Raw genomic sequence first — 26,676 nt, 5'->3', positions numbered from 1 at the left:
ACGCGGCTTATGGCAGCCTTAGTGCGGAGGTTCGAAAACGGCCAGAACGCAGGATCTTTCGCAAGAGCGCGTCGCCCTCACTTTTCTTTCGTTTGTCGCTGGGTTTGGACCCCGGCCTGATCGTGATTTGCGTATTGACTGACCCCCGAGCCTTGAAAGCGCGATAAAAAAAAGCCATCTATGCGGCAACACTCGTAACCGAAACCACATAAAGCAAGCGGGCAAGCGTCCCAGTAACACTATTCGCGCGAGACAAATACTTCGAAATTTCGAATACCGAGAACTCGGTTCGAAGCGAATATCGAATACTGTGCTATTCGATCGAATATTCGAAATTATCGAATATTCGCACACCCCTAAATTTAAGTGCAGTAACAATGCTGGCCTCATTTTGCTTGTTGAAATATCGAATCTGGCTAACTGAAAAATCTGCTTCAGCACTTGTGCTTTAATTGCTGCCACAATAAGCAGAAAAACACAAGCTTTGAGGAAGACAATGTTCAAAGGATTCTCACGTACCGCTCATAACAAGCGCAAGCAGTGCAGCAAGACAGAGAACAGATTAAAACTGCCCTAGGCAGCTGTAAGTACTCACCGTGCATTACTGTCACTTTTAGTAGCGTTAACGGGCACTTCCTCTCACAGTCCGGGTACTTAGGGCTATGTTTGCCTGTGAAAATGACATATTGCAGTGTGTGTGTGTGTGTGTGTATATATATATATATATATATATATATATATATATATATATATATATATATATATATATATATATATATATATAAACAGGAAAGGGCTTCTTAAAAGCATCATCTTTCCGATAGTCAAATAGTGACATTGCTACCTTGAAGGGAACGACCCCTCAGTGCTTCTGTGCCCCAAATTGCCACCAGGAGCTCCTGTACAAACATGCTGTCTTTCTCCAACTGTTTGATTCTGGTCCAAGTGTTTTTAGTGATGAGGATCCCCTCCCCGATGTCAACCTGCAGATATAAAACAGCAGATTTGTATGCATTCTATGCACATCATTAATTATACTCTATCATCCAAAGTGCTTGAAAAGGAGTATTTATGTTAAATTTTGCAGTCTTAAATGCAAAATAAATTTGCAAAACAAATTATGCCATTATTTTCAAAAATGAACGAAGATGTCAGTAGTTTGCAATTGCTTTGCAGAAGCAAATGAAAAGTGCATTATTTCAGCACACACAACACCACCTCCAAGCAATGAGATACAGCTATTCATGCCTATTTTCCAAGTCGACAACTGCATTAAACTTTGCCCAGCTATTATTATTCATTAATCCATTATTTCAGGCTTTTGAGAAAGCATCCAGGTATACCATGTCATCTTGAGTTTCAAACAGAGGAGAGTCCTCTGTATTGTAGATGGCAGCAGTCTCTGTAGCTGGAGTGGCGACTGCTGCTGAGACTGCTGAGGTCTTCCTCTCAGGAGCCGGAGTTAGATTTTTCAGGGCTGGGATATTATAGAAAAGTATTGAAACAAGCACAGGGATACACATTAGTCACTATAGCGCACACATATGAATATATCATATGCATGAAGTAGCAAATGTAAGCTTTGTAGCACAGTGAAACAGCTCTGATGTCACACTGCCAGTGACTTAATATCGTGCACTATCAAGCCACACCCTTGTGTCTTCATATGCCCACTTCCTATCTTCAATAAATACTGCTTGTCATCGACAACCAGCCCGCACACAACGTTTAAAATATCTATAGATATTTCTGCTGCCCAGTATACACATCAGTGGTGGCCACTGCTTTTCAGCTTCATTATGCGAATCCAGGGAGTAAAACTTGAGCATTATTTGTTGGCCTCACATTCAGACAGAAATCAGACGAGACTGTGCAGTTTTTTTTTCGGACATGTTTTCACTGCAGGAACAACTGACTAAGAGTTTCGCTTTGTCTTCAAAATTTTATTCGCTTTTTATAAAAACTCTAGGAAGGGCAGCTTGCACAAAGATACTAATCACTAAGTCGGGCATCAGTTACGTTTGTGCCATATATTACGATTTCATTGCATACATTACAGTCTCCACATCGAAAATAGGTTTTTTAGGAAAGTGACACAGCTAGCTGTCTCACTTATACAGATGGACACCCGCACCACGCTGTAAGGCAAGGGATATAAAGGAGGAGGTGAAAACGAAAGAGATGCCACAGGGGAGGTCTCCGGAATGATTTCGATCACCTGGGGATCTTCAATGTGCACTGACATCGCACAGCACATGGGCACCTTCCGTGTTTCTCCATCGAAACGCGGCCGCCGCGGTCGGGTTCGAACTTCGGCACTCCAGTTCAGTAGACGAGCGCCTTAACCACTGAGCCACCACATGCACCATTTCCAAATTTGTGCCAGATATGTCTGCCTTTGTTTTTACACTCGTAAAGCATTCAGTACCACAGCTGCAGTGCCAAACCCCATGGAACAGCTTCGTCTGTGTGGGTAACACTTGTTGCAATCATGTTACCAAAGCATCCCAACAGTAACTCTTTTGTAGCCACTCATTTCTAAAATGTATTGGAATGAAGTTACATCTAGACAACAAGAACCAATGAAACTAATTAGTACTAAAAAATCAAGACAACCTACCAAGCTAATCTATTCTCAAAATCACTTTCTCCTGAAGTCGCTCATTGAGGCATCTCAGCTTTTGAACTTCTGCATCTTTCTCTTCAAGCTGCTGTTTCAGGCTTTCAATTTTCATTAATGCATCCGAGAGTGCCCTCTGCTGACTTGTTTCTGAATGTGTTTCGTTAAGTTTTTTTTTTCAATAGCCTGCAAAACACTGTCTTTGCTGGTGTGTTTCCTCTTCTTAGGTTGCTATAAATGGACAAAACAGAAAAAGATTACTCAGTCTCACCGACCAGAATATGAGCCCAATGGTTTCTGTAAAAAAAAGGAGGATGCATATCACCTCACGTTCTTCTTCACTCGCACTGGAATCCACAATTCGCATGAAACGGACACGCTGTTTTTTACTTTTTTCTCCACATCTGCTTCAGAGTCTGAAATGTTTTCACAGGGGTAAAAATATTTACGGCTCTTAGATACTGCAACATGTAAAAATGCACAAAGTTTCATTTGGATTGTGGGACTGAATGGGCTCCCGGACATCTGGTGTTCTCTAGCTCCTGACACTACCGTGCGCAACTTCTATTTAGGTGAACTTTATCATGAAACAGCGGGGATAACGATTTCTGGAATCACAAACCGGTGGCCATTTCGGAGGCTCCAAGCAAAAGTAATGTGAAATGCCAAAAGATGGCGACAATCGTGCTTCTCACCATTATCAAGACAAGCCGACAACTGTGTTTCCTCTGAGTACGTAGTGCGAAGAGAATGTTTCAGCCACGTCGCCTCCAGAAATGGGCGAACCTTTTTATAGCGCATCTGAAGATGAAGACTTTGAAGGTTTTAAGTAGAAATAAAATGTTGTTGCGGACAAAGTTTCTTCTCTGCAGTCTTTTATTGTGTACTTTTTCATGCATATGTGCACCCAATCCTGTTACGGCCTCAAAGAGAGGCCAACAGTATGTAATAAATAAAATAAAAAAATGAATATGGGAGAGCTCTTTCGTTTTTCTTTCTTTTTTGCTAAAGCCTGGGTGGGTATGGCGTGAGTGTTGCCTTTTTCTATCACTTAGCGTTGCTTAAGAATTTCTCACAGGTACGGTGCATTCGCGATGGTTGCACCAGCGTGTTTAATTAAGCCTCACTAGCCTAACTGGGGTGCGTCTTATGTACCAACTTTTTCAGTGACAGCCTGCATATATGGCGGGTGCATCTTATACAAGTGTGCATCTTATGCACCGGAAAATACGGTATGCATCGCATTGTTAACGACACAAAATTCCTCTAATATTCACTTCTGAAGGGGTGAACCTTGATTTGGACATGCTTAGTAAACTATAAGAATTTCAGTTAAGAACCGATTCTTAAAAGTGTACCCGCAGTTCGTCTCACAACTCTATATACTCAATGAATTCAACTTTTGACCAAGGTTTAACCTTTTTCCTTAATTCATCAAGTGCATCTAGGCCTAGGAGGCTCGGGCTGAAATTGTGGATACAAGGATTCCTTCCTCAGTATGGCCCATTTTTCTTGTATTACCTTAGCAAGCAGAAAAAAAATGCAGTTATTTGACCCGATTTTCACTGCATATGTGGTTATCAAACAGACAGGCAAATACAGCTTATGCACGCAACAAAAGCAGCTCCATGGCATCTTAATTTTACAATTAAGGCCTGTTATTGCCCTCGCGGTCGGCCGCCTGTGTTTTCATACAGTTGTAGGGCAAAAGTTCTGCATTGTCTCGGTAGCTAGCAAATTGGTATAACAGTGGATGGGGGCTTCAACTGTTTTCATTGACCTGCTTTGCCTGACAGAAATTTTTTTTTTAGTGAACACAAATCCCACAAACTTTTATCCATGACCGCACGTGCAGCATAGCTTTTCATGCAGCTTAATCAGTTGCCAAACACAGACAGATGTCGACACCGTTGAGTTTTGTGGCGACGTGTGCACATTGTTTGAATTATCACATATTCACTCATTCACACTACGCTATCTGAGACTCTAGCTGGTCGATCGTGCGACCACTGCACATTGAAATATAGATAGTTGCAACGCTAAAACTTTAAACGCCCACCGTAAATGCTTCTCTCGGCTGAACTGCTCACTTATTCGTGCTGAAATTGTCGCAGAGATTGTGCACTACTGTCCTGGTTTTTCAATACCAAGTTTGAATGATGTAATTTCCTGATTTGATCAGAATTATAACCGTCTGTAGCATTGGCAGCAGATAAGCAACTTTCGCATAGTGCGCGTTTAACGTTGAAACAGTCACTGTTTATATTTGTTTCTCTGTGGAGATGCAGTTGAAACCCCCCATGTGGATGACAAAAGTGATAGTTCGAACTTACCTCCCAGCAACAGTACTCTTGCACGATAATCGTAGCTCCCGTCATCTTCAATCCATTTCACAGGATAGTAGGCTGACCTGAAGTCACCATCATCACTGGCCTTATATCCCCTGATATTGTCAATAGGGACTATAGCGCAATGCTTATCATCTTCATAGCGTACGTACCTGTGCGTACCCATGGTTCTGCCGGCCTAAACGATGGGCACGAGACTGCACTAACATTTTTCGACAAAGCGACCGCCATGGCTGGCCCCTGTTACGGTGGCGGTGGCGATGGTGATAATTCCAAATCGAAGCGCCAAACCGGCCAAACTTGCGAAAGTGTTGTTGCTACACAAATTTGAATTAAACCATGGCTTTATTTTTATTCCACGTAAAAAATTTAGCTTCTAAAATTCGCACTTAGTATGTTTTTGAATGGCTAGTTTGGTTGGTTTGTTTATGGGATTTAATGTCCAAAAGCAACCCAGGCTATGAGAGACGCCGTAGTCAAGGCCAGCCGTAGCCGTACCTGTGGCTTGCGGCATGTTTGCGGTAATTTTCTGGAAGATACACGCGTTGTTCCTATAAAAAAAGTTCGGAAGCGCAATGGAGTGCCCAAAAGAGAGGCAGAAGCGAGGACAATATAAAAAGTATTTAAATCCCGATGAAACCTTCAAGCTGCCGAAATCGATGCGCTCCTGGTACAACCGCGCACTTGCAAACAAACAAGGTGTGAGTATTGAATGCATACCACATGTCTATCACGTGTGCTTGTGACCGCCGCGCTTCTGCCCACTGATCCTTTAAACGTTGTTACAGGAATCTTCTACAGTGGACAGCGGCAGTACTGCAAGAAACAAGCCTGTCAGTTCACAAGCTGCTTCAGGCAGGTCTTCGACGCTGTGCAGCTCATATCATAATATTGCAAATGTCGACCTTCATGACTCTAGCTCGCAATCACCACAAGGATGCATCAGTATAAATGAGGAAGAAAACATCCAACCATGCTCCTCCAGTGGCAGGGAACACTCCGTGGTTGGAGCAGCGCGCAGTCCGGAGGATGAGCAGAATAAAGCTGTGAGAACACCATATATATATTCTTTACGCGCCATGCATGAAGTGGCATCAGTCTGAAAAAAAAAAGTAATAATAATGAGCTCTTTCTTCGTTGGCGTTGCATAATTCTCCTCGCAGCGCCGCCCCTCCTCCTCCGCTCTAAGGGTGTGTTCCTCGTATTTTCTCGTTTTCGGTTGTTTACTGGATGTTTCTATTGCACTGATCGGTGCACCTTGTTTGAATTATTCGTACCAGAGGAAAATAAAATTGTGTGCAGTTGACCTACTGCTTGCCACTGTCCTAGAAGGAATGAATCCAGCTCTCAAAAAGTCTACAGAGAGAATAAAGATGCTGCATCTAGTTAGTTTCATTCCTGCTGCCTTTGCTCAAAGCATAAATTAATTTCTTGCCTTTTCCCTCGAATGCAAAATACAACACTTATCCGGCAGTTCCTGAACATGGTAACGTTTTCGCGGTATGAGTGTAAGTTCAACGTGGGAACCCCAAGTCGCCGCTACGAATAATTCAAACAAGGTGCACAGATCAGTGCAATAGAAACATCCGGTAAACAATGGAAAATGAAAAAATACGACGAACACACTCTTAGAGCGGAGGAGGAGGGATGGCGCTGCGAGGAGGGTTATGCAATGCCATCGAGAAAAGAGCCTAATAATGCGTATCTTGCCAAATTTTTTTAAAGGCACTTTTGATCTTTTTATTTGTTTTTTATTTTTTTCCCCACCTGTATCCAAATGTGAGAATGATAATCCTTGTCTACAGCAATTGAGTGTGTGCTTGAAGTGAAAGTTTAATGCAGCTGCTTTGCTATATCGGTGGCAGGGTGCTTGTGCCTGCATGGTTTATGTGCACGTCGATCTGGCTGCGCTCAAGCTGAAGTATTATCTCTAAAATTGAGATTTCGCTGCCCTTCATCAGCACAGCACCGCTCGAGCATTTGAGACATAGTAGACCTCTGTGGTATTTGTTTTAGCTTGCGCCTGTTTAAATGTTATTGTTTTGTTAGCACTGGTTGCTATTGCCAAGATGGATGTGAAGGTCCAAGGTCCATCAACCTGCCATTCTTGTGTATCATACAGTTTGCACAGGTGTCATCGGCTGCCATGTTTCAGACTACGTTATATAACCTACATGTCACAACCCTCTCTGGTCTAGACTGTGAAAGCTAGAATTAGCGCTGAGAGGTGGTGCTCGTAACGTCCGTGAGTGCAGCACATATAAACTTGTATCGCTGGAAGAGTGCATCCTGAATATTGATAGTGAATTCCTTATGTATGCAGAAATGTCATGCCACCAGTGAGAGCACAAGCCAAGATGCAACTGGTGCATTTGTCTCTCTCTTCAAGGACATGCTGTCGTTAGTGCTAACTGTGACAGCAGGTGATATGCTGTTAATGGTTCTGAGGTATGCACTTAGGGCAAACTTAACATATAGTGCTCTGCTGCGCCTCATTGATATGATAAATGGTTTTTTAACCACCCTGTCCTTCCCCAGTCGAAGCACACGATGAGCAAGCTTTTGCAAAGCACTGGGACAAGTATGAGCTTCCATTATTATTGCCCACACTGCACAGTATATGTTGACGAGGCAGTAGCAGACATTCCCCTGGAATGCTCTGTATGTGGTCATTCTTGTGGGTCATCTGCCATGGCAGATGCACCCTTTTTTGTGCTATTAGACCTTCCCTCACAGCTGTGCAAGGTGTTACAAAATCGCAGCTTTCTCGACCTGACACAGCCACTCCAGTCAAATGGCACGTTGTGTGATATTTACGATGGCATCATGTACCAGAACTTTGTTGCTAAGCTACAAGTCAAGCTGGGCACAGAATCAGCTTCACATTGAATGCAGATGGGAGCCTTGTATTCAAGTCGAGTGGTATATCAATTTGGCCTATTCAACTTATCATTAACGAGCTGCCACCGACAGAAAGAATGAAAAATTTGGTATTGGCAGGTCTCTGGTTTGGAAGAGACAAACCGCGTATGGGAATCTTTCAGGGTGCCTTTGTGGAGGTTTTGAACAAATTATCACAGGAAAGATTTGAACTTGAACATAAAGGCAAAAAACAAAACTTCAAGGCCTTCTGCATTTGTTGTGCAGTTCATTCTGTGGCCAGGGCCCCCATGCAGGGTTTGACACAGTTTAACGGATACTACGGCTGTAATTGGTGCCTGCATAGAGGGGAGAGGGTTGGGAGGTCAACAAAGTACCCTGTAGACGAAGTAGACACTGCTGAAAGGAGCGACGAGCAGATGATTTCAGACATGGAGAGGGCAGTTGTAGAGGAGAGACCTATTAATGGCGTAAAATCTTTCTCCGCACTCATCAACTTGCAGCAGTTCAATATAGTGTGGAGCTTCGTTCCTGACTATATGCACTGTATGCTGTTGGGAGTGGGGCGCCAGTTTCTGAACATGTGGCTTTAGTCAGCAGGCTCTCCATTCTACTTAGGTCGCTGTCAGGCTGCAGTAGATGAATTGATGAGCATCGCACCTCCCAGAGATGTCAAGTGCACACCAAGGTCCACAAAAGAGAGGCGATGGTGGAAGGCAAAGGAATTCGAGAACTGGGTGCTCTTCTATAGCGTGCCTGTGCTGGATGGCATTTTGGACAGGAAGTACCTGCAGCACTGGGCATATCTGGTGGAGGCTTTGCATATCCTGCTGGAACACAAGGTGTCATTTCCTGACCTTGCTCTTGCAGAGAGTCTCCTCCTGGACTTCCATGGCCGCACTCAAATCCTTTATAGAAAAGCAAGTATGACTTATAATGTGCACCAGCTTCTCCACATTGGCAAGAGTGTACGGCACTGGGGTCCATTATGGGCTCACTCTGCGTATCCGTTCGAGGCAGGGAATGGCATCTTGAAGGAGGCTGTCAAGGCTGCCAATGGTATTCCTCATCAGCTGTGTCGTGTGCTGCAGATTGAGGGAGTAGTTGATACATGCATGAAATTTTCTACCCATGAAGGTGCCATTCAGTACTGTGCTTCACTAGATGCAGTACAAACCAATAAAAGTGTGTTCATCTCTGAGGGGTTGCGCTTCTTTGGCCGAGGAAGGCCTTACGTGCCCTCTGCCAGCAGTAGCACCTTAACTGAAGAGCTACAGGTAGAAAACAGTGTTGAATTTGCTCACTTATGTCAAAATGGTCGCATATTCACTGGTGAAAGCTATGCCAGAAACAAAAAGACAAATAACTCCGTGGTGCAGTTGCTGAATGGCACTTTTGCTGTTATTGTAAGCATCATTAGCTGTGGTCCCACGTATGCTCTTGTGCGCCCAATAAAATGCAGTGCCGTGAAGTATGGCACTGTTGAGTTGAACCACCTGTTCAAAGTTCTTTCATTCACAAGGGACCTAAAACTTGTGCCATTTTCTTTAGTGAGCAACTTTGTGTATTTATGGGCGTAGGAAGTGTGTTTCTTTCACCTATACCTAGCTCTCACTCTTTAGATGATTGCTTATTGCTGGTTTGGTTTGATTTTTGTGGTTTAATGTCCCAAAGTCTATGAGGAAAGCCGTATTGAAGGGCTTTGGACAATTTAAACCACCTGGAGTTGTTTAACGCGCACTAACATCACACAGCACATTGGTGCCTAGCGTTTCGCCTCCTTAATTATTGAGCTACTTTGGCAGGGGCTTATTGCTGGAATTTAACATCCTGCAACTGAGCGATGATAGAGGCCTTAGCGTAGGCTTCTAGATTTTAAATAATTTTTCTTTTGGGAATTTTATTTTGTTGTAGCATTGTACAGATTGCGGGCTATGTGTGCCCACCGCAGTCAAAAAATGACCTGAAATGTCATGCTGAAGAAGAAAATGCTTTAGGCACCATGCTGCCTTGTAGGATCTAGTGTCTGTATAATGGAACAGTGTACCATAAGACAATTACAATATCGGTGGTAGTAAAATGGGCAACGAAAAGGTGGAATTTGAGGCATGCAATGAAAGACCAAGGGTTCTGCAGAACCCATTGTGAGAACCGCTAAGATTAACACAGTTCCATTGTACAAGAGTTGAAATCAGGCTGAAATGTGATCCATTTAGCAGAGCATCACAGTTTATTCTGTATTGTGTAACATGTTGCACACTGATTAGGTTAGGTGTAATTGTGAAGTGTCTTATATTTTAACTGAGAGATATTTACATGCTGAAACCTATTCTCTGAGCTGTAAGGTACAAGTGTTTTGGAATAATTTTCAAACACTTTGCATTTTTTAAATTGCACTGGTACCACAACACAAACGCAGTTTTGTTTCATCTCCACTGAAATGGTGCCACTGCTGCTAGTGTTTGAGTCCATGACTTCGTGTTGAACAGCCATATACTGTGGCCATTGAGGCACTGCTGCAGATGTGAGAGTTTGCAACCCTACACAGTGTTGCTAGTGTACTGTGACGGCATATGGTAGTAATATTGTCCCAAAGCAATGCTGGGCTTGATATATGCTATGACTAATGACTGCCTCATATTACTTCAGAGCAAGGGCTCTGTAATGTGCACAAATAGCAATCCTAGCAGACTCACAAGAAATACACATTACGTTTTTCAGATATGTGTTGTCGCATTGTAAGCTCTGTCGAATGATTCCTACCAACTTTCTGTCCTCTCAGGCATATTTTTCCATCATTTAAAGTGAGTGTGCTTGTTAAGTACTGCAGTGGGAAGCCTCAGGGACTACTGCAGGAAGGAAAAGCATGTTACATAACTTCTGGAAAATATTTTTGATTACTTTCACACACAGGTTGTCACTGGACTCTAGGAACTGTTGGCTTTCATCTCAGTGAGACTGAGTTGCATAATTTGAACTGAAATGCACATGAACTTTTTGGTACTCGGCCTCTATGTGATTGGATGTCCATGTACTGGATTAATATTCAGTAGGCACATATCAGAGTTCGTATTACGACTTGCGGGTATATTCTTCTTTGGGGTAGAATTCTTATGCCAGTAAGGAAGCATTATTGCGATTGTATTCGAATGTTTGTGTTCTAAGTGCATATCTCAGACCATTTTGACCTTCATGCCTTTCATCAGAATGTGTGGTTTACTTGTAGCCTTCCTCTGTGTGCAGTGCACTTCACCTATACTTTGCCCTCCTTACGAAGTAAATAGCCAGGGACAGATTTATGAGGCATGTCCAGAAAGTAAACATACAAAGGCCAAATACCATAAACGAAGTGAAACCTAATTGCTAGTGCACCTAATTTGCATTTGGCCGAATTATGAGTTTGACACATAATGTCCTGAGTTGCCTATGTGCCACAAAAGCCAGCACAACACATTCGGCTGAACTATGTACATCGACAGTTATTTTTTTTCATGAACTTCTGTTTTGACGAGAATTCACGGCACCACTTTGCCACATTCTCCTGGCTCGTTCAAACAACCGCACAAACTTCTGTGAATGTCCACTGGTGGTTTGCCCCTTGTGTGCAGAAAGCATATCATGGATTGCAACTCATATTTTTAAGGATCAATGCAGGCATTCTGAATTCTTGCTACTTGACCAGACACTGGCAAAACACTGAAAACTGGCGGGCAGTAGAAACCGTGTGGTTCAAGGTGTAGGGCAGTGCTGACACCCCTCAGCTGTCTTTGTAACTTGGTGGCTAGCACGCAGGGTATTGTCACTTTCCAGACACTCCTCGTATAGTCTTATAAAGCTCACTGCAGTGGCAATGGAGGCTGTCCACCCAATGGCATCTGCTGCTTGGTGATATTCCAGTTCATCCCACTACACTGAGACACCTGGCAGCCACATAAAATTTCACGCTAGGGGTTTCATGATGGCATTGGCATGATGGCATAATAGGTAACATCATACATAACATTGTTAAAATCACAAAACAAAAACATAACATTAAATTCTGCTGGGTTCCTAGCCATGTTGGAATCGTAGGTAATGAGAAAGCAGATGTATGCGCTGCACAAGCCCGGAATGGCCAAATAAAGCAAGTGAACATACCGCACAGGGATTGTTTAAAGTTTATCACCAGTAAACTCAGAAATAAGTGGCAGGCTGCATGGCAAGAACACGTAAACAACAAACTACATTCTGTGAAACCATTTTTAGGGGAATGGCAATCATGTAGGCATCAAGAACGTTTTACCGAAGTTATTTTATGTCGGCTCCGCATTGGACACACCCACCTCACGCACAGCTTTCTACTAACCAAACAGAACAAACCTCTCTGTGACATGTGTGGTGCTGAACTCACGGTGAACCACATTTTAATTTCATGTATCCAGCTAGAACTAAGAAAGAAATATTTTACAACATTTTACAGGGAAAGCATCCCTTTACACCCCATGTTACTTTTAGGTGATCGAGCACTGGTTGACCTCTCTTGTATTTTTAGGTTTCTCAAGGAAGCCAGCGTTTTAAACAAACTCTAAGTATAAAAAGCTTCACCTTTAACAAAAACTATAACCTTGTGTTTGGCGCATCATAGCCTCAGTTGCTTTTGCGCCATTAAAATCAATATAACTAACTAACTAACTGGCATTGGTTGGTAGGCCTTTTTTTTAAAGGCATTTGCAGCTTTTTTCTCGAGTTGTGCCTGGCTCTAGCAACTCTTACAGCATATGTGTGTAAAGGGAGGGAAGGGGGTAGTACGTCTGCCATGAGTCTTGAAACTTTGACAAAAAGAATGGGGGCCATTGCAGCTCTCTCATGGCAATCTCACTTTAGGAGGGGGCTTGCCTCCCCCCTTCCCCCCGCCCCGTTTCCTTAATTTGTCCCTGATGTCTTCATGTAAACGGTAGACATAGTGTTGATAAATCCAGCTGTAATTTTCATTATTTCAATGTGGGCCATTTTTGGGGTGCTGTATGTTTTTATCTTGATGCTGTATGTATGCTTTGCATCTCTGAAAGTCTTGAGTAGTGTTTTTGTTTCATAATTTTTTATGCTTTCTAGTGATGTTTTTTGCTTTGTCATTTTTCTATTTTGTGAAAATGTATGAATATGTGAAACTGAGCTGCATGACCTTTGTGGACACCATTTTTCAGTTTTTCTTTAAAGGGAATATGCAATAAATTAATTGCAATTGCGTAAAGCAGACGAGAGATGGGCATTCCACCACTCGTCACCCCAGCGCAAGAATTTTTGAGCTAGCATCACTAACAATGAAGTTATAGACGATTAAAAATCACGCTCCTCCTCTCCCCCCCTTAACTCGTACCTGCAGAGCATCAAGAAAAAAATAAAGAAAACAGCTCTGGGACTGGGCCCCGCCCATGAATACGTCATTCGCTGACGTTCGGTTTGCGACTTCCGGTTGTCGCACCCAGAACCCCAGCAGCAGCGTCGGCAGCGTCTCTCCGACCTCGATCTCTTTCTTCGCCTTCCTGGATCGCGGTGCATGTCAGATTTCTTTTCTTGTCACTGCGACAAAGGCACTGCAAGTGGTTCCCGAACTCCCGACAGAATGAGGCGGCAGGGGTAAATTGAAAACATACGCGTGAAGGCAATGCCCTGACTTGCGCTTGCCTGAGGGGGTCATGCGGCAGCTCAAGCAGATGATTTTCACAGCTGTTTGAAGCGTGCCCGTGACGTTCTTGGCTGCCGTGGCTCCAGCGAATGACAACGTGTGGTGGCCTGCAGACGTCACGAGTCCAGTGACGTCTGTTTTCACGATTTTAGCTTCAAAGTCGGTCACTACGAAGACACCAATTAGCCCGCGAATTTTAAAAAGTGAACTTTTTAAAAATTTATAATAAATTGCCGGCTCAGTTTCGAAGACTCATACTTGGTGTGAATGATTCTTAGCATCATTTCTAAGTATTCAAAACATTTACAAGTGACTTTTAATTCATTGCATAGTCCCTTTAATGTGCAAGTATGTCCATCATTTTTGTAAATGCAGTTCTGTCTTACGGAGCCAAGCATGATTAAATAAATTCATGCTTTGGTCACATACATGGTTTGTGAAAACTGGAAAATAAACAAATGTATAATGCTTCTAGAGTACTTACTGTGATTGTGCTTTATAGTTTATTTTAAAAATTGCATGAACATTTAGCTGATATAAGAGGTAAATCAAAATCATGTTGGTAACATACAGTTCGAAGACAGGACGAAAGAACAGACACAACACAAGCACGTCTGTGCGGTTACCAACATGATCGCGAACAAGCAAGCCCAATTCCCCAATCTTATAAATCAAATCCTGTAACTGATGTGCCTTGCATCACCAACAAGTACACTTAATCTGGAAAAAATTCATTGTTGCTTCATGTGATATGGGGCTTAAGTACCAAAAGCAGATATCAATATCAGGAAAATGAATTTTGATGCAACATCCATTTTAAATATTTAGCCTTTTTAACCTCACAGGAATTGCAAATGGCCAACTGTCTCGAATTCATTCAAGACTGTTTACTTCAAAAAATTTGCTGAAGGAAAAAAATGCTGTACTAGCAAAATTGACAAAAAAACAAAGGAAATTGAATCATAAATTTAAAAATGAAATGGCTTGCACTGCTGGGTGTGCAGTTGGAATGTGGCAAATAAATTAGCAATGACTAATAAACACTGTCCAAATGCAATGATAATTCTAACTGGAACCAATTGGGATATCCAAGTAAAGTAAAATGAGCATTCCAATTGGGCTGTCCACTTGGACCACCCAATTGGGATTTGAATTCCAATTGTAACCAATTGGACCACTGCTGTGTCCATTTGGGATGACCATTTGGAAAGGGCATTCCAATTGGAACCACTTGGACTGACCAATTGGCCTGGTCAGTTGGAATGAGATTTCCATTTGGAACCCATTGAGACCAATTGGAACCAATTGGAATCCCAATGGGTCAACTGAGAATGCATATACGGCCCGGTGGTCAGTCTGGAGGAAACCTGACACATCTTGCGACATTTTTGTTAGGAAGGGGTCGTCAACCTTAATCATTTTAATGTTTCAGTCATATATGTTTCGGTCATATCCCATCCATATCTTTTCCTTTTGTCATTTTCATGTTCAGAGTTATATACCTTATCTGGTTCCCGCGCTTTCTTCAGTGACATAATGTGAGCTTAGGTAAGTGTGAGCCATCTAAAACTGTTAAAGTTGCCTGGAGCCGCCCGATTGTGCGCATGCGTGTGAAGACTGTAAATGTGTTTCTTGCATTTATCAATAAATCAGTTGTTAGTAGCCCTCCCTGTGTGTCGTTTCCTTTCTTTGTGTTCGTCTTTTGCACTGAGCCAAGTGGAAACTTGTATCGTAGCAAGTTTTACAATGGTACTTACTTAGTTGAGCCATGCATGATGCGAAAACGTAATCGTCTGCGTAGAGAGCGTTGAATCAAAACCTGCAAACGCCATTTTTTCGCTGAAGGGCGGCAGTGGCGCCATCTGTTTTCTGCAGTGAAAAGTGTCACAGGCGCCGAGGCAAGTGTTGCATGAAGCGCGGGCCCTTTGAATATGCCGTTCCGGCATTTGCGTCTGTTTCAATTGAAGTTTTTCCAGCATTTTCGGGTAACTGAGCGTAAAAAAATATCTGAACAACGGATTTAACGAGGCTCTACCTTTCACAGGATATTATTTGCAACGCTTGCCTCGGCGCCTTGTCATGACGCTTTCCACTGCAGAAAACAGAAGGCGCCACTGCTGCCCTTCAGCGAAAAAACGGTGTTTGCAGGTTTTGGTTCAACGATCTCTACGCAGTCGATTACAGCTTCGCATCATGCACGGCCCAACTAAGTAAGTACCATTGTAAAACTTGCTACGATACACAATTTACCATATTGTGCAAGCTCTATGTGCAGTTTCACCACAAACGAGCAAGCGGTTGATGCGGGAAAATTTTTGAGTCTTCACGATAAAAATGCACAGTACTGTATACAATAACTACGTATTCAGCTAGCAATAAATTAAAGCGTTTCAGTTGTAATTAAAATATATCAGTATGTGGCTATGAGTATGCACAGACATAAATTAGTTGGGACAGACGAAAAAGAAATGAAAATAATGTGTCCCTATACACATGCAGAGAGAGCCAACCAGAAGTTCCAGCCTATGACTCGTGCAGAAGAATCCAGTGCACAAGCATAACAAGCAGGACGTAACATGCTGCAGTGCTGTAGCTTAATGTACAGACACCAAGACGAAGTTCACCGCCTGACTCGGCTAACCTTTGGCATGTTTGCGTCTTGGATCTTTTATGGCATGGAATGTATGCCATGTCATGTTCTAGTTACTTGATTTTTTTTAGATAATTGGGGAGAATGGGACCAAGATAGGTTGAGTGTCAGGCGGAGAGACAAAAAAAATTTGCAGAACAGTTGTGGCCATTGCCGGCACACAACAGCAATAATCTGAGGTCATTAATTCAGTTTTCTGCGATCTGTGTAATCCGAAATAAGCATGTGTATAACTAGCTCCTAAGACAAATAACCAAGATAATGCACAGTGTGTGTATAAGAAACCACAAGTGCTTTTCTCTGTGGCATTATATTGTACCTACCACAGTGTCGGGCAATTTACTGAATGATAAATTGCAAGCAGTTCGTGTACTGTTGCATGTGTCGGCAAGCGTTAAGGAACCCCACATAGCGCAATATCATCTGCCGGCCACTAATGTGTTTTTCATAGCTCATGTGTTGCTTTGAAGCTTGAAACTCAACACTTTACAACTTCCAGAAGGAAACATTGCTAACACGGCTACTATTAATAGCACATTATCATAATTTTAGAACGCTTGTATTCCACACTATCTTACACTTTAACCAAGTCCCATCTTATGTCAACTGAGTTACACGGGTCATTTTTCTTAGTCTTAGAGAGGCGTCTTTTTTACGAGCTCGAAGCCATGTATTGGATGGATTTAAAAAATTTGAGGAATGAAGGAATGAATAAAACACTCCTCTTAATTTTTACAGAGCCATGCACCTGAGCCAGTCTGTTTTCCTGCCCATAGATTCCAGACATTACTATTTTTCCGAAGACCACAACAGTGTGCAACAGTGGGTTAGTAAGCCTAAAGCCATGCATGCCTCAACATTTGTTTAAGTTTCATAACTTTAATTTTGCACTAACAACAACTGTTCATGGACTGTTTCCAGCAGACAGGCAGTCATTAATTATTGATTTCTATGATTTCTTGAGTGGCTGTGTGGCCATATGCTTGTCAGAAGGGAAGAAACCAGCCAAAACAAGGGGTTCGCTGTCTCCTTTTGTAAGCTGCTGGAGTTCACGAGTACCGGGAAAACTCTTTAACCATGATAAACTGAGAACACCTGGTCATAATGATGCTCAGACAAACAAGTGTCACAATACTTCCAGAAAGGAAACTTGCATTTCGTAAAAGAAGAAATGACGCAGGAGCAAACGCAATCAGTGCAGTACATGTGCAATCGGAGTATAATTATAAATAAGCAGATACGTAAATACTTATACTGCAACAAAAGTTCAAAAGAGGGCACCTAAGCAGTAGGCAGCAATACAAAATCAAATGTTTAAATCATCTACTAATACGATTCATCATGAATATAAACAGTGAATTTATGCGTATTTTTTACAGGAGCACAGTGTTTCGACTTTGTTTCTGTGCTTTTGTTGACAAATGAGATCTACTATCGAGATGGAAAAAAACGTGAACAACGCAGTGCCTACACTCTGTGCTGTTCGAATTTCTTTTTGTTGCACTTTTACCTGAGTGGTAAGAAAAAGACGTCAGAGTCATCCTCCTGTAAGAAAAGAACAGTAGCGCAACCAAGACGAACAGAAGAGAGGACCACACAGGACTAGCACTAGTCCTGTGTGGTCCTCTCTTGTGTTCGTCTTGGTTGCGCTACTGTTCTTTTCTTACAACATGCACCATCTAGCCCAACAAAAAGTTCTTCTAGAGTCATCCTAGAATGTGTTAAAGACAACCCTAGCATCTTTTTGCTTTGAACGAAGTAAAAGCGAACAGCACCTGGGCTCCAAACTGTTTGCGTTTCTTTCCATTGCCCCTGTAGCAATGTAGCTATGTGTGGCAGAATAATTTAAGAAATTTAAGACTGCAGCCTAATGAACAGAAAAATAGCCTGCTGGTGTGGCATCCTTTTAACCAGATTCTTACATACATTCGATAAGTGGGCATAGTACATGATTTCTTGTCTGAAGGTGGAATATAGTTCCTTTATGTAATTTAGACATTCTTCAGAGGTTGCAGCAGTTGACTTGTATGGTTCTCAGGAATACCATTCTCCTTGAGTAGTGTGAAAAATTGGTGTTGCGCATAGAGAGAGCTACCGTATGCTTCAAGGAGTGTCGTCTCACAGGTGCACTCTGTAGTCCTCAGATAAAGAAAGCTCTTCACAAGAGTGCCAGCGACATGGTACACAACATTTCCGTATACAATGCAGGGGGATCTCATGAAGACACATGCACATCGCATGAATTGGAGCCTTGCTGCCTGCTGTGGCTTGTGATTGATGTGTTGCTTGGTGACAACAATGCGGAAACACTCTCCCATTTGGTAAGCAATGCATATGTTGTTAGTTCACTGTTTCGTTGACAAAGTATGAAAAGTTTCCCAATCCAGATATCTTTTTGAGAGCGGCCATGGATTGGTACACATTAGATGTCTCATTCCAGCCATCTTTCTGATGCAATATTGCAAAAAAGGTTTGCAAAGGGCCTTGCTGCAATTGATGGTTGAAAAGATGAGTGAATTAAAAGTCTTGTTCTTGATCATTCCACAGCACGAGCAAGGCTTTCATTGCAATCTGCCAACGTTTGATGGAGTGCAGTTGCTTGTCCTGAGGGCAACCAAAACGCTATTGGGCAATCTTATTTGTGTATTTGTGCATTTGCGCACGTCTTAAGGATGACATGGTGTTCCGAGCCCTCAGATATTGTGTACCCCAACTTGTTCTGCTTTTTTGGGGCTGAACTGTCCATGCTGTCAAAAGCTTATCCACCTTTCCGCGAACTCTGCTGCCAGTTTGGCATCAACAGGAAGCTCCTGGATGGCGATGAGTGAGGAGTGACACAGACATGGATTCACTGAACACTTGCATGGCATACTCAACTCTCGCGAAGGGCATCCTGAAGATGTGTTGTTCTTTTAGTTTCTTTGCCAATCTTCTTTTGAAATGTTGCCCCACCGCGGTGGCTCAGTGGTTACGGCGCTCGGCTGCTGACCTGAAAGACGCGGGTTCGATCCTGGCTGCAGCGGATGAATTTCGATGGAGGCGAAAGTCTAGAAGCCCATGTACTGTGCGATGTCAGTGCACGCTGAAGAACCCCAGGTGGTTGAAATTTCCGGAGCCCTTCACTATGGCGTCCCTCATAGCTTGAGTTGCTTTGGGACGTTAAACCCCAATAAACCAATCTTTTGAGGGGGCGTGGAACCGGCGAGATGGCGGTGACACTCACAAGTTTTCTACTGCTCACGCAGGTGTTTTCGGCGAACATTTCGGCGGCGGTCCTTCCTGAAGGATTTCTGTTCGACGACGTAGGCCCGGAATTGGTCGACAGTGGTTCTTCGTGTACGACTGCGTTGTTTGAGAACTTCGAATTGCAACAGTGCCTAGCCAGCAACGAATTTTAACATGTTGTGATTCTGAGCTGGCAACATTGCCAAGTGGGCATCAACGCTGCCAAGTGTCGGCTACAAAAGCATCGGATCAGCACTGTAACGATGGGGCGTGGAACCGGCGAGATGGTGGTGACCCTCACAAGTTTTCTACTGCTCATGCAGGTTGGTCTTTTTCACCCTTTGAAACCGTCGAGCTACATTTTGCCGGTTCCAACCCAAATGCTTTATCTTACTTTTTCCTGTAAGCCATGTGGTTTTGTGTTGTCAAATCGTCTTTATGTTAAGAGGCATTTTTCAGTTTTTCGTAGCCCAGCGTTTTATCTGCTGATCTTGTTGCTTTGTGGCGGGGATATTGAGTGTAACCCTGGCCCAGCAACAGCTGAAGAAATTCAAGAGCTGCTGAATGGTCAAACCACAATTCTTTCCAAGTTATCGCAGCTTACCACGGATGTGACTGACGTAAAAGCCCGGCTTGTTGCATTGAAAACTAAGCTAGGAAAAATTGACGCAATTGAAATAGCCCTAGCCAATGTTGAAGATCAGCAACGAAAAGATCATGAAGTTCTGAGAAGCGTGATTGCAAAAATAGACGACTTGGAAAATCGTGGCAGGCGTAATAATTTGATTTTTTACGGCTTAACTGATTCTGATGCCAGTGAGACGGCAGCCAAGTCTGAGGAGCTCATAAGTCAGTGCACTGAGAAGCTGGAATTGTCTTCCTTGTCTATTGAATGGGCTCATAGGCTGGGTAAATTCTCCGAAGGAAAAAATCGGCCTATCAATGTGCGCTTCAATTCCTCTAAATACCGCCAGGCTGTGCTAGCAAAGGCATTCAAGCTCAAGGGATCCAGTGTTGCTATATCTGAAGACTTTTCCCGTACTCTCCGTGATAAGAGAAAGAAATTATGGGATTATGCCAAACAAAATGGCGAAAAAGGCACGAAAGCAGTTCTGAAATATGATACGCTTCATTTGGGTAGTAGCTGTTTCCAATGGGACAGTGAAGCCGGCACCGTACGGGAACAATGACAAACTACTGTTCATTCTGCGATATGCCCAGTCAGCATTTTGTCAATCAATTGCCGCAATATAAAAAATAAAGTTGATGACTTTCACTTTCTTCTTCGTACCGTCCAACCGGCATTTGTTTTGGGAACAGAATCGTAGATCGATCTGACTATCTCAAGCGCTGAAATATTTCCTGACACGTACGAGTGTTTTCGTCGTGACCGTTGTGCACATGGCGGAGGAGTGTTTATTCTGGCCCATAAAAGTGTCCCATGCGCTCAAATGGAATTCTCTGATAGTGAAACCGAATTGATTGTGTGCAAAGTAAGACTGCCGAACGGGAAAGCAATGGTTCTTGGGTCATTTTATAGGCCTCCTGGTCCTTCTGTAAAGCCGCTAGTTGGCTTATCTAATTTTCTTGAAACTATTAACAATGAATGCCTTGTTTTAGGGGGGACTTTAACCTTCCGGACATTGACTGGTCAGCTGACGAACCAATAGGTATAGCTCGAGGGAATCTATACTCACCTTTTTTTGACATTTTAGATTCCAACACCTTTTGTCAGTATGTGCATGAGCCATCACAAACGGATGGAACTGGTCACGTACTCGACCTCTCGCTGTGTAACGTGCCTGATGTTGTATGCAATGTACAAGTGTTGCCTGGTTTGAGCGACCACAATATTATTCTAGCAGATTTATTAGTTCACTATGTGAAGGTTGCAAAACCACCTAGGCAAAAGATTTATGTCTACAGTAGGGCCAACTACGAGGCGATTAGCGATGCTTTTGATTCATTTTTTCCAACTTTTGATGAACTCACGGATAACTGAAGTATCGAACAGCTATGGAATACTTTCAAACAAACTGTTTGAATTACATGAAGCTTTTCTTCCATCAAGCGTTATATGAAGTAGGAGAGCTCGAGATAAACCCTCGTTTAACACGGAGTTACGTGCCCTTGTTCGCAGACAGCGACAAATGTATCGAAGATACAAGTCGTCTAATTAGCCAGAGTGTTTGGCCTTGCTGAAAACAATAAAAAATGAATTCAGACAGAAGTCTCACATCGCTAAGGACTTGTATTTTTCGAATCTAGGAGAAAAACTTGTCAGAGATGCCAAAGAATTTTAGAGATATGTGAAGCCTAATGGTAAGGATGACAGCTCAGTACCTGCTCTGGAAAATGATGAGATAATCATCCATGATGATGAGTCTAAAGTTGAAATGTTTAGTCATTATTTTTCATCTGTGTTTTTGCCACCTAGTTCACATTGTCTGTTTTGCATTACCTCTTGAAATAGATTGCATGCCGGAAGTTAATTTTTGTGTTGACGGTGTGCATAAATTATTGAAGGATTTGAACCAGGCTAAGGCTTGTGGCCCTGATGACATTCCTGCCGCAATTTTAAGGAATTGTGCGGATACATTATGTCTGTATTTCACCCGGCTGTTCCAGAACTTCCTTAATGAAACCGACTTGCCTGCTGACTGGAAGGTAGCGCATGTCGTGCCCATACACAAAAGTGGTATGGGAAACTCCATTCAGAACTACAGACCCGTTTCTTTAAACAGCATAACCTGTAAAATTATGGAGCATGTAATATATAGTTGCGTTATGGCCCATCTCACCAAACACAGTCTCCTATGCACTAGTCAACATGGTTTCAGGCGTGGATTTTCCTGCAGTACGCAGTTGGTAGAGTTTGCTCATGATTTAGCATCGGCGATTGATAAGCAACAAGTTGTGGACTGCGTTTTCTTGGATTTCCATAAAGCATTTGATGTTGTCGCGCACAGTCTTCTTCTCTCCAAATTGAAAGCGTACAACTTGGATTGTAAAGTACTTGCATGGATTGCAGAATACTATCTGTCGTTACGAAAACAGGCTGTTGTTCTGAACGGTATTTCTTCGCAGTATGCACCAGTTACGTCGGGAGTTCCCCAAGGCTCAGTATTGGGACCACTTTTGTTTTTTCTGTATATTAATGATATTTCAATTGGCATACAGTCTTCATTCAGGATGTTTGCCGATGATTGTGTTGTTTACAGAGTAGTAAGTTCCACTTCTGATTCGCAAATCCTCCAAACTGATTTAGATACTGTAGCAGACTGGTGTGTACATTGGGACATGGCCTTAAATATAAACAAAACTGTTCACGTCATCTTCACAAGAAAACGTGCTAATCAGCCGTATAGGTATAGAATTCATGATTTTACTCTAAACATAAGCAAGCCATTTAAATATCTAGGTGTCTTTTTACATCGGACTTACGATGGAATAAGCATATTAATTATATTGCGAATAAGGCAGCATCACGTTTGGGTTTCCTACGACGGAATTTTAGCCATTTACCAAGTAACTTAAAAACACAGCTGTATTTCAGTCATGTACGCTCTATACTTGAATATGGATGTGTTTGCTGGGACCCACACACATCTGAGTGTGTAGGCAAATTAGAGAAAATTCAGTATAAGGCTGTTAGATTTGTTCTTGGTAATTATAATCGGCAAGTTAGTATGACGGAAAGCAAACGAAAACTTAACTGGCAAGAGTTGTAGGACCGTAGAAGGTACATCAAACTGAAATTTTTCCATGAGATTTATGATTCCAAAACTGGCATAAACCACGAACAATATATCCAGGCACCTCATTATATCTCAAAGTGACTGGGCCACTGCTTGAAGGTCAGGAAATTTTCTTGCAAGGATGACGTCTTGCGTTGTTCTTTTTTTGTTAGAACTGTTCGGGACTGGAACAGTTTGCCATCGAACATTGTATGTATCTAATAATGCATTTTTCCATGCACTGCAATAATTGTTTTATACCTATAGTGAAGTATGTACCCCCACTTCTGTAATGCCCTGCGGGGCGATGCAGGTAACTAATAATTAAATAAAATAAATGTTCAGTTGGTGTGTTGTGATCTGGCTCATGGATAGAATAGATGAGCACTTTTCACAGGCTGACAGTGTTTGCCTCTTGATCACAGATGACGGCTTCCACCAAATGACCGTTTGTTTCAAGCTGCTTAAATACAACAAGCTTGCACATTGCAAAGCCTGATGGTGCTTTGCTGGAACTCCTGAACTTTTTTGATTGAAAGGAAGGCTTCAAGTTCATTTTGTTGTTTAATTATTTCATGTTATACTTGCACATACAATTTAAAATTTTAATCATATTTTAAGGCGATAGCCTTTAATGCCTCATCGTTGTAAGCAGGAGTTGTCAACAGAAATGTAATGCTTTTCAATTGGTCGAAACGGTCGTGACGTCACAGTGCGCGAATTTCAAACGGGGCCAATTGTACTTTGGCTAGTAACCATGCAACCAATTAAAGGGATCGTATAGTGATGCTCCAAGGAAGTGGGACTGAGTTTAGTTAATTGCTTAATTACCCAATTAGCCTAATTAACCCTTCTAGTCTGGCCAGATAAAGAAATAAAACCGAGTAGCAAATTGGTCAAGTTTGGGAATCGAACCCCGGTCTTTGGAGTGCGAGACGAGCATGCTAACCATTCCGCCATGCCAGCTCGATGTTTTAGAATGAACAAAGGCGCATATAGTGAATACAGTGTCTTCATTCACTCCCATCTTCCTCCCTTCCCATTACGGCGAGGTTTAGGTGTCCACCCAGATATGCGAGACAGGTACATTTCCTTTCCGCAAAAGCCAATTTACCGACGAGCAAGGCATAGAACCGAATGGGCGATGGCATCCTATGGACTCCCTGGTAGCGCTGCAAGACGCTGTCGGATTTCACTTTTAGAGGTGAAGCCTAACATCTTAGCAATGCATCAGTGACACAAGTAGCAACACCGCGCTTAAGACTTTCGCCTCACCGCACTTTATGTCAACAAACTGCCCCCCTGAATTTTTTAAAATTATGTACCAGTCAAATGCTGTTATGCATACAAAAGTTTAATTGAAATGGTCAGCGCTTGTGAACAAACAAAATATTTTACCTGTGTACTTTCAGCTGCAGTATGCAACTAACCTGATGCATGTTTCTGGGTATATGCCAGTCTACCTAAGTATATATTCATAAACCAGGGGTTAAGGAATCATCATCACCCTGACTGTGCCCAATGTAGGGCAAAGGCCTCTCCCATTTCTTGTGGAAATATTGAGGGACAGCCTTCTGCTCCACACTTCCACTCCACAGATGCAACGTTCCCGCTCGCTAACTGCGGAGGTGTTTGGGCTCGAGGGAACCAAGGGAAGGATGACAAAGCGTGAACACTCATAGGCTATTTATTACACTTGTAAATAATACACAGAGCAGGCCAGCTAGCTACAGTACATCAACGATGCATTCCGCGTAAATAGAAGGCTACGTAAGAAGGGCTTCGGACTTACCGGCTGGGGCATTGGCGCGACTTCGGACTTACCGTCTGGAGCACTGGCGCGACTTTGGGGGTATCGGCGGCGAAGATTTGTGCGCGCCAACAAAGGCGGCCGGGTTTTTCCGTGCGCGCCGCATTCATAGGGCAAAGCTATCCCCAAGCATTTGCTGGGGAAGGTGACGAGAGCGCGTTTGCTGCGCTAGTTTTGCTGCCTGGAACCGTAAGTCCAGCGTCAGAGCTCAACAGATCTCCGTGTGCCTGCTGCGGAAGGTGACAAGAGTGTACGGCTGCTACCGCTCGTGACGCTGGCCGGATCCCGAAAAGGCTCTCACCAGCTCCGTCGAGTTCCACGTAGCCTTCGAGGTGGCGCTTCCGTTGCTGCTTCCGCTTCCCTCATGTGGAAGATTTCCTCCTTGCCCAGCTGGCACTGTCCTCCTTCCTTAAATGTTGGCCTAGGGTTGAACTCATCCATGGAGGCCATCGATGTGTCCATGAGTGCTGCAGTAACGACTGCAGGACCGCTCATACAGGTGGGTTGCCAGCGTCATTCGATGAGCAGCAAGGTCACCTGGTACCCCTCCTTGTCCAGTGGCAGGCACTCAAAATAAGTATGCCAGGAGGGTGTTGTTCATGCAGACCCACCTTTGTTGGAAGGCTGGGGGATTGCCTCCCCTCTCGTAGTCACTGCAAACTGCTTGCCCGAGACTCCGCAGCTTACGATGACTCACAGCTGCAGGGCAGCAGGTAGGGATGCAGACAAAGGACAGCAGGTCAGGGCAGCTTCTCTTGAACTCTGCATATGGCTCCCACGATCTCCAAAAGTTTGAATCAAAGGCCATGGAGACCACACAAACTGACCATTTGGTAAAATGTGGAGCAGTGCGAGTGCCAAACAATTTTATCCGGCGCCGCCCAAATGCTTGGCTTATTTGAACGTAGCTGGCTGTCTTCGGTCGAAGCGCATCCGCAGTTCACTTTCCGACATGGTGATGCTAAGCTCACTTGAACTGCATTAGCGTCTCTAGTTCTGCAAAATTATCAATTCGATCCACAGCCAAAAATAAAATACCTTTTGAACAAAGTCAGCTTTCTGTAGTTGAATGAGGTTTCTTGGCTCTAGCGAGGTTAATATAAAACAAGCAAACAGATTTGTGCATGCCTGCACTGCAGTACAACTGTGTCTTCTCGAAAGCAACAGGCAGCTCCCAAAGAGCCTTTGGCCTATACTCGCTGTGACACTTGCCGGTGCCAGTAAAGGGCCAATGACAATAGCTACGAGGAGATACGTTTCTCCCATGGTGACCCTACTCGCTCGCTGTCATGCCCGCAACTTCCGAGCGAAAGACACCCACCGCTTCCCGCAGTGTCGGAGCACCCCACTGCTTTTCCTGCAATTCTGATTGCAATACAAGCCAGCAGGTTATGGGACCCGGCTCCCAGAGCCAAATATACAGAACGGAGAATATTTACATTTATATACAAGAAAAAACGGGCCACCCTTAAAAAGGCTTCCACAATCACTCGCTTCTGGCTTGCTGTTCTCAGTGGACAGCTCGGTCTCTATGTGCAGACCTTGTACGTTCACCTTCCAAATGTATATTGGCAAAGTGCTCATCCAAAGTGTAACATGCACGGCAATTTCCTCATGCTGCTATTCCACTCATCTCGCTGTGAGAAAGCATATTACTAATGCCTTGCTAGTAACTCCGAATTTCGGTCAGGCCTAACGCAGTCCTGGTGGGCATTGCATGAAATAAACTCCCTCGTCCCAA

General features: G+C 43.2%; 1 pseudogene; it reads left to right on the top strand.

Moving 5' to 3' along the window:
* The first annotated feature begins 5,197 nt into the window (after positions 1–5,197).
* On the top strand, positions 5,198–9,428 carry LOC149357270 (uncharacterized; annotated as a pseudogene).
* The last annotated feature ends 17,248 nt before the right edge of the window (positions 9,429–26,676 follow it).

This window comes from Amblyomma mixtum, chromosome 3 (assembly GCF_055824585.1).
Source record: "Amblyomma mixtum isolate Tamu chromosome 3, ASM5582458v1, whole genome shotgun sequence".
NCBI lineage: Eukaryota > Metazoa > Arthropoda > Arachnida > Ixodida > Ixodidae > Amblyomma > Amblyomma mixtum.
This window is presented reverse-complemented; position numbering and strand designations above follow the sequence as displayed.